The following is a 9,145-nucleotide window of genomic DNA, read 5'->3' as shown; positions in this document are numbered from 1 at the left end:
GGACATTGAGGAGAGATTAGCAAGGACAGAGATGAGGTCGATTTTCAATTTGGGAACCCTACAACCGAGAGGAATGAATCTGGACTTCGAAATTAAATGGTTCCTGTGAAAACCCAGTAAAATAGAGGTCCTCCCTACAGAAGGTTTCCCTTTACCCAATCCCTCCTGCATTATCCGATTAGGTTTAATAAAGGAGTGTATAAAAATATATGTAAATATTAGTTAACATCGATTGTATTCATACCATCAATTGTATAACGGTTCCTGTGAAAACCCAGTAAAATAGAGGTCCTCCCTACAAAAGGTTTTCCTTTACCAAATCCCTCCTATGTCATCCGATTAGGTCTAATATAGGAGGGTATAAAAATATATGTAAATATATGTAAATATCAGCTAACATCGATTGTTTTCACACCATCAATTTTATATAGGTTTATGTAACCTTTTTTATTTTATTTACCACACCATTTTAAGTACATTTTATATTATATGAATTCACTTTTCATGTAGTTATATAAAAACAACCTTTTTCCCCACATTAAACCATAAAACCGGACCATCCCTATGGATATGGAGAGAGACCCGCCATTTCCGGGTTGTGCGTTCCACTAAGAATGAGTGGAACGCACACCACTGTGCGCACCATCCATTTGACTCTCCATTCATTAATGCCCGCCACATCCGGAGGAAGTGCGTTCCACTAAGGACGAGTGGAACGCACAACACTTCCGGCAACACAGGCCGCGGACCATCTATCAGTGAGTGCGTTCCACTATGAACGAGTGGAACGCACATCACTTCCGGCAGCACATAACGCGGACCATCCTCCGGCGAAATATGCTGGGAGCCACCTCCTGATCCCCTGTACACTTCCGGCGGAAATGGTGCGTTCCACCACGGACAGGTGGAACGCACAGCACAATATATATACAAATAAAATAAGGGACACAATGTATAAACACATGAAACGTCCCTTAATTATATCAGATACATATTAATCACAGATTCTGAGGTTTTTAACCATGTAAAATGTGTTTTTATGTGTTGTTTCTAACTATGACTGACCACTCCCACATTATGACTGTTTCCTGTTTTGGGGTATAAGTAGAGGTACAGTTGCCCTCATAACACACCTTGAAAAAGACCTCCCGGTCGAAACGCGTTGGTGTGAGGGCTATATACTACCTACAAACTATCCAGACCACTATTGACTGAGGTGAGATAATCCGGATTTATTTCATCTTTTGTTTGATAGTGCCAAAACATCTTCTGGTCGTTTTTGTTCGGAGTTTTTTCGCCCTATTGCTGCTATTTTGCTGTTTATATTTAATAAAATACTTTTTATCAAACTTCCACTCTTGATATATATTTCATTATACCGAGATTGGAAGTACTTGTGAGTGGAGGTCCACTTCATGGGAAGAGATTGGAAAAAGAAACCGCTACGTGCTTGAAAACATCATTGAAGATTGTAAGTGGGGTACGCTTACCCTTCACTCTCTTATACCCGTTTAATCTGTCTGAAGTTTGGATTACTTGTAAAAGATACCTTTATGGGTGTACTAAACATTTTTGGAGTGTGAGTACGGTACGCCAGTTTATTCCCACTGGCTACCAGTATAATAATTGGATAAAATCAACTGTGATATATTCATTAATTGGGATATTCTTTCCCCCGGTATCTCCCACGCTGTGACACCATTTGGTGAGAATTTGAAAGAACACGCATAATAAACCATCCAGCTGGGAGAAGTCTCGGGTCCATAAAGAAACCTTTATACGTGTGAAATCCTCCGTACTATACGTGAGTACGGTACGAACCATCTTATTGAGCTATACAATCTAGAATCCCCTGAAATTTAGAACCTACTACACAAGATTGCTCTTTTCACTGTTTTTTGAGGGACATTTGGCGAAATTGAAGGAGATCCATTGGAATTAGAAAAAAAGAAAAAAAGAAAAAAAGGAAGAGAAAGGAGAAGATTGAAAAACACCCCCCTCTTCATTATCCAAAACAGACGTATTTTTTCAAAAAAACTTTCGACATCTTAATGAATCATCCTTAGCTGTGCGCAGTTGGGTAGTTCCCTTTGTTTGTTCAGCTTCCAGGCTTGACCACAGACCTTGGAAGGTTACTCCTTGAGTGACTGCTCCCCAGCCCCGAAGCTTCGCATCCGTGGTTAGAAGCACCCAATCCTGAATCCCAAACCTGCAACCCTCCAGAAGGTGAGGTAATTGTAACCACCAGAGGAGCGAAATCCTGGCCCTCGGCGACAGACAAATTCCCTGGTGCATGTAGAGATGAGATCCCGACCACTTGTCCAGAAGATCAAGTTGAAAGGTCCGAGCGTGGAACCTCCCGTACTGGAGAGCCTCGTAAGAGGCCACCATCTTTCCCAACAGGCAAATGCATTGATGAACCAACGCACGGGCTGGCTTCAGGAGATCCCAGACCATAGTTGGTATCACCAACGCCTTTTCCTGCGGAAGAAACACCTTCTGCACTTCTGTGTCCAGGATCACTCCCAGGAAGGACAACCTCTGGGTCGGTTCCAAATGTGACTTTGGGAGGTTCAGAATCCAACTATGACTCTTGAGGAGGTGTGTTGTGAGAACAATGAACTGCAGCAGCTTCTCCTTGGACGATGCCTTTATCAGCAGATCGTCCAGATATGGAATGATGTTCACCCCTTGTTTGCGGAGGAAAACCATCATTTCTGTCATCACCCTCGGTGTTGTGGACAGGCCGAATGGCAGGGCCTGGAACTGACAGTCTAGCAATGCGAAACGGAGATAAGCCTGATGCGGCAGCCATATCGGAATGTGGAGATACGCATCCTTGATATCCAGTGATACCAGGAATTCCCCCCTCTTCCAGACCTGATATCACCGCCCTGAGACTCCATCTTCAACTTGAACTTCTTTAGAAAGGGGTTCAATGATTTTAGGTTCAGAATGGGCCTGACCGAACCATCCGGTTTCGGTACCACAAAAAGGTTCGAATAGTAACCTTTGTTCTGCATGTGAAGTGGTACTGGCACAATGACCTGTGCCTCCACCAACTTCTGGACAGCTTCTTGTAGTGCAGTGCTGTCTGCCAACAGAGTTGGCAAGCCTGATTCGAATAAGCGATGAGGGGGGAGACTTTGAAATTCCAGCCTGTATCCCTGGGATACAATATTATCACCCAGGGATCCAGGCCAGACGATACCCAGACATGACTGAAGTGTCTGAGTCTCGCTCCCACCAGCCCCACCTCCAGGCTGCGCGGTCCACCATCATGCGGAGGGCTTTGGCGTACCTGAAGCAGGCTTTTGTTCCTGGGAACCTACAGCGGCAGGTTTCTTGGACTTAACTCGACCTCCCCTAAAGAAGGTATTGGACGGTCTGGCTTTTCTAGGCTTGTTAGGCCGAAAGGACTGCGTTGCAGATGAAGAGAAGAATTTCTTCGGAGCAGGTGCTGCTGAGGGAAGAAACGGAGACTTACCGGCTGTAGCCGTGGATATCCACACGTCTAGAGCTTCCCCAAAGAGAGCCTGACCTGTATAGGGTAGGGACTCCACACTTTTTCTGGATTTCTGCATCGGCAGACCACTGGCGCAGCCTCAGTCCCCGACGAGCCGAAACAGACATGGAAGAGATTCCCGCAGCCATGGAACCCAGGTCTTTCATGGATTCTACCATTAAACCTGCTGAATCGTGTATGTTGCATAAATATGATGCAATATCATCCCTATCCATTGTATCCAAATCCTCAAGGTAGCCGACCACTTTACTATTGCCTTTGCAATCCATGCCGTAGCAATAGTGGGATATAATATGGCCCCTGAAGCAGTGTACATTGATTTAAGTGTGTTATTAATTTTTCTATCAGCCGGCTCCTTTAAGGCTGAAGATCCTGGAACAGGTAAAACCACCTTCTTTGAGAGTCTGGACACAGATGCGTCAACAATCGGCGGGTTTTCCCATTTTTTCCTATCCTCCTCAGGGAAAGGAAATGCCACCTGGACCCTTTTAGGGACCTGGAATTTTTTCTCAGGGTTTTCCCATGCTTTTTCAAATATAGCATTCAATTCCTTTGACGCAGGGAAGGTTAGCGAGGCTTTTTTATTTTCAGTGAAAATAGCCTCCTCAACCTGCTCAGGTGTGGTATCATTAACATTCAACACATCCCTGATAGCCTCTATCAACAATTGCACCCCCTTTGCGAGAGATGCGGACCCCCGCAACACATCCCCATCACCGTCTGTGGTGTCAGAATCGGTATCAGTGTCGTCTTGTGTGACATGCACAAGCGCACGTTTGTGGGGGTATATAGCAGGGCGTCCTGAGGTACCAGAAACCGGCCATACTGCTATAGAGCTCTGTAATACTTGGGTCGCAGATTCATTACTTTCAGCCCTGTCAGAAATCTGAGAAATCCAAGATTTGATAGAGGAAAACCACTCTGGTTCCCTTGCTGGTATCTGTGCTAAACCAGTGCCTTCCTGATTACATGGAATGGGATCATTCTGGGAGGATAAATCCTCTGCAGCATATGACACAGTGTCACTGGACATAGCTAAAGGAGACCACCAAACACTCCACACACACACACACACACACACACACACACACACACACACACACACACACACACACACACACACACACACACGTGTGAGGGCAGAGTTCCCTCCCAAGAATGGCAAGAGAGACACAGAGATTGGAGCCAACCCACACACAGCGCTTTTATCAAAGGGAGACCCCTTGTCAGCGCTGACTGTGCACCTTAATAGGACACACAGTCGTATTACAGCCTCCTCCCCCTTCTACAACCCCCGGTACTGTGTACAGATAGCTGGAGCTGCTGTGGAGGGACCTGTTCTCCTTCTCAGCGCTGTGCAGGCAGGAAAATGGTTCTGAGAGGAGAAGCTCCGCCCCCTTAATGGCGCTGTCTTCCTGCTGTTCATGGATTATACTGGCCTGAGGAATTAGTGCTGACTGAGATCAGAGGACCCCGACAGGCGTCTGGATCAGTGTAGGGGGTAAGCGCTGGCCCAGGGCGCCCCACCATGTACTGCTGAGCCTTCTCAGTAGCGTAGTTAATACTGCACTCCCTCCCCGCTGCCGCCATCTTCACACCAGCCCCCCACTTGCTAGGGGGGTCGGTGTCTCACTCACCACTTCTTCAGCTCTGTAAGGGGTTGGCGGCATGCTGCTGGGGCGAGCGGTCCCCTGTGGCGGAGAGCGATCAGACCCCTCTGGAGCTCAGTGTCCAGTCAGCAGAGACAGTGGCTCAGACCTCGCAGGGCAGACTCTGCTCCCCCCCTTACTCGCTGCAGGCAGGCTGTTGCCAGCAGCCTCCCTGTAAAATAAAAAACTCTAAATTAAACTTTTCTAGAAAAGCTCAAGGCATTGAAACAGGTTTGTGAAGGTTTCCAAGTTCTGTATGGAAACCCTTCGCTCTATAGTTCTGGCCTTGGAACCTGAGGACTACATGGTCTCCCTGGACATACAGGATGCTTACCTGCATATTCCTATAGCAGCGTCACATCAGCAATACCTGAGGTTTGCGATTGGCAACCTCCATTACCAGTTTCGGGCGTTACCTTTTGGTTTAACTACGGCTCCGCGAGTCTTCACCAAAGTTATGGCGGTAATGACGGTGGTACTCCGCCGTCAAGGGGTCAGGATACTGCTGTATCTGGACGACTTGTTAATCCTGGCAAATTCCCCAGAACTTCTCCTACGTCATCTAGATTTGACTGTCCGGTTTCTACAAGCCCACGGGTGGCCCATCAACTGGAAGAAATCCTCCCTGGGTCCCTGCTCAGAGCATGGTGCACCTGGGAGCGCTATTGGACACTCACAACCAGAGGTTGTTCTTGTCTCAGGAGAAAGTCCTGAAGCTTCAGGACAGGATTCGTTGCTTCCTTTCTCGTCCGCAAGTGTCGATACATTCGGCGATGCAGGTGCTGGGTCTCATGGTCTCAGCGTATGACATGGTGGAGTATGCTCAATTCCATTCTCGCCCCTCCTGAAGCTAATTCTAGCCAAGTGGGACAACCTGCCTCACCGGATCAGGTCTCACATGATCTCATTGACTCCGGAGGTCCGTCTGTCGCTGCTCTGGTGGCTCCAGGACCAAGAATTGTGCAGGGGCCGTCCCTTCTGGATATCCAACTGGGTCCTGTTGACGACAGATGCCAGTCTAAGAGGTTGGGGCGCTGTGCTGGAGCAACACTCCCTTCAGGGTCGGTGGACCAAGGAGGAATCCCTCTTCTCGATCAACATTCTGGAATTGCGGGCGGTCTTCAATGGATTGAACCTAGCCCAGCATTTAATTCAGAACCGTCCTGTTCAAGTACAGTCGGACAACGCCACCACAGTGGCTTACATAAATCATCAAGGCAGCACTCAAAGCCGTTTGGCAATGAAGGAAGTCTCACGGATTCTACATTGGGTGGAACGCCATCTACCGGCCTTATCGGCAATATTCATTCCGGGAGTCCTGAATTGGGAAGCGGACTTTCTCAGTCGTCAGGACGTAGGGAGTAGGGCCTCCATCAAGAAGTGTTTCAACTTCCAGACGTAGACCTGATGGCGTCTCGACACAATCACAAGGTTCCGGTCTTCGAAGCAAGGACAAGGGATCCTCAAGCAGCATTCTTGGATGCGCTGGCGGTGCCATGGACGTTTCGGCTGCTGTACGTGTTCCCTCCGGTGTCACTCCTGCCCAGGGTAATTCGGAAGTTCAAGCAAGAAAAAGGAATTCTGCTTCTTATAGCTCCAGCGTGGCCCAGATGGCACTGGTTCTCAGACCTGCAAGGCCTATCGTCAGAGCGTCCAATTCTACTTCCACAACACCCAGACCTCCTCGTTCAGGGCCCCTGTATCTACCAGGACCTAGCCCGACTGTCTTTGACGGCGTGGCTCTTGAAGCTTCCGTCTTAAGGGCTAAAGGGTTTTCTGAGGCGGTCATTCAAACTATGTTGCGGGCCCGGATACCGGCTTCAGCTCGGATTTACTATAGAGTCTGGTATTCTTACTTTGTTTGGTGCGCATCTAACTATTATGACGCTTCCAAGTTTAGTACAGCCAAGTTGTTGGCCTTTATTCAGCAGGGCCTGGACTTAGGCCTGTGTCTGGCCTCCCTCACGGTTCAAATATCTACCTTGTCGGTGTGGTTTCAGAGAAAAATTGCGACCTTATCTGATGTGCATACATTTACTCAGGATGTGTTGCGTATCCAACCTCCCTATGTCCCGCCTGTGGTTCCTTGGGACTTGTCGGTGGTTTTGGAGGCGTTACAAAAGTCTCCGTTTGAACCTCTTGGTTCAGTTGATCTTAAGTGGCTTTCCCTTAAGGTGGTGTTTCTGCTGGCTATTGCCTCAGCTAGAAGAGTGTCGGATTTGGGTGCCTTGTCCTGTAGTTCCCCATATCTGATATTTCACTGTGACCGGGCGGTTCTTAGGACTCGTCCCGGATATTTACCTAAGGTGGTTTTTTCGTTCCACCTTAACCAGGAGATTGTGGTTCCGGCACTTGTTTCTCCTGATCTGTCTCCCAAAGAGCTGTCTTTGGATGTGGTACGGGCTCTCCGTATCTATGTGAAGAGAACTGCTTCTATTAGGAAATCCGATTCTCTCTTTGTGCTGTTTGGATTTCACAAACGGGGCTGGCCTGCTCATAAGCAAACTTTGGCCAGATGGATTAGAATGGTGATTGCACATGCTTATGTGAAGGCTGGCCTCTCGGCTCCTGCTCACATTACGGCCCATTCTACTCGGTCTGTGGGATCTTCTTGGGCGGTCCGCCGTGGTACGACCCTTGAACAATTGTGCAAGGCGGCTACGTGGTCCTCTGTGAACACGTTCATAAGGTTCTATGCCTTCGATACTGCCGCTTCCCAGGATGCTTCCTTTGGATGCAGGGTTCATGTGCCCGCTACAGTGCGTCCCCTCCCATAAGGAACTGCTTTAGGACATCCCCTATGTCTATCCTTGTGGAGCCCAGTGTACCCCGCAGCAAAAAATTAGTTTTATGGTAAGAACTTACCTTTGTTAAAACTCTTTCTGCGAGGTACACTGGGCTCCACAAGGCGCCCACCCTGACGCACTTAGCTTCTTTGGGTTGGTATGGCATTAGCCGCTGACACTTCTCCTGTCGTGAGAGTGTGGTGTATGTGGCTACTAACCGTTGTTGTCTCTTTTCCTGCTACTGCATTGGGCTGGTTAACTAAAAACTGAGCTCCTGTGCAGGGAGGCGGGGTTATAGAGGAGGCGGCGCTACGCATTCTGGGAACAGTCAAAGCTTTTCAGCCTGTTGGTGCCTCGGATCAAGATCATACTCTGCACCCCTATGTCTATCCTTGTGGAGCCCAGTGTACCACGCAGAAAGAGTTTTAACAAAGGTAAGTTCTTACCATAAAACTCGTTATCACTCATCTCTCCCACTGACTCTCTGTTTGAACTAAGTTAGCACCAATCTTCCATTTTATTTTGTGGGAGGAAGTTTTAGGGGCAGATTCAATTGGGCGTAAGGTTTAGCAAGGTTTAAAAAAAATATCATGTACCTTGCGCCCAATGTAGGATTACCGCGGGTATGCGCGCTCCCAATACCCATGGTATCCAATGAAAAAAGTGGCTGCGTGGTTTTTAGCACAGAAAACCCAGAATTGAGTAAAAAAAAAAAAGGTATTTTAATTACCTGAAACGGTAAATCCTTTTCTCGTAGTCCGTAGAGGATGCTGGGGTCCATATTAGTACCATGGGGTATAGATGGGTCCACCAGGAGCCATTGGCACTTTAAGAGTTTTACAGTGTGGGCTGGCTCCTCCCTCCATGCACCTCCTACCAGACTCAGTCTAGAAACTGTGCCCGAGGAGACAACATACTTTGAGAGAAGGAATGACACAGATAGTGGCGAGATTCACACCAGCTCACACAAACATGAAAATCCGGCCAACATGTCGGAACAACTCAGCAACAGCTGAAACATAAATAACGCAGAACTTACCTAGGAACCAGGTAACACTGAACCATAACGAACGCAGGAAAACGAAGAGCTGGGCGAGCGCCCAGCATCCTCTACGGACTACGAGAAAAGGATTTACCGTTTCAGGTAATTAAAATCCTATTTTCTCTTACGTCCTAGAGGATGC

Source organism: Pseudophryne corroboree (assembly GCF_028390025.1).
Source record: "Pseudophryne corroboree isolate aPseCor3 chromosome 3 unlocalized genomic scaffold, aPseCor3.hap2 SUPER_3_unloc_3, whole genome shotgun sequence".
Taxonomy (NCBI): Eukaryota; Metazoa; Chordata; class Amphibia; order Anura; family Myobatrachidae; genus Pseudophryne; species Pseudophryne corroboree.
Note: the sequence above shows the minus strand (reverse complement) of the source record.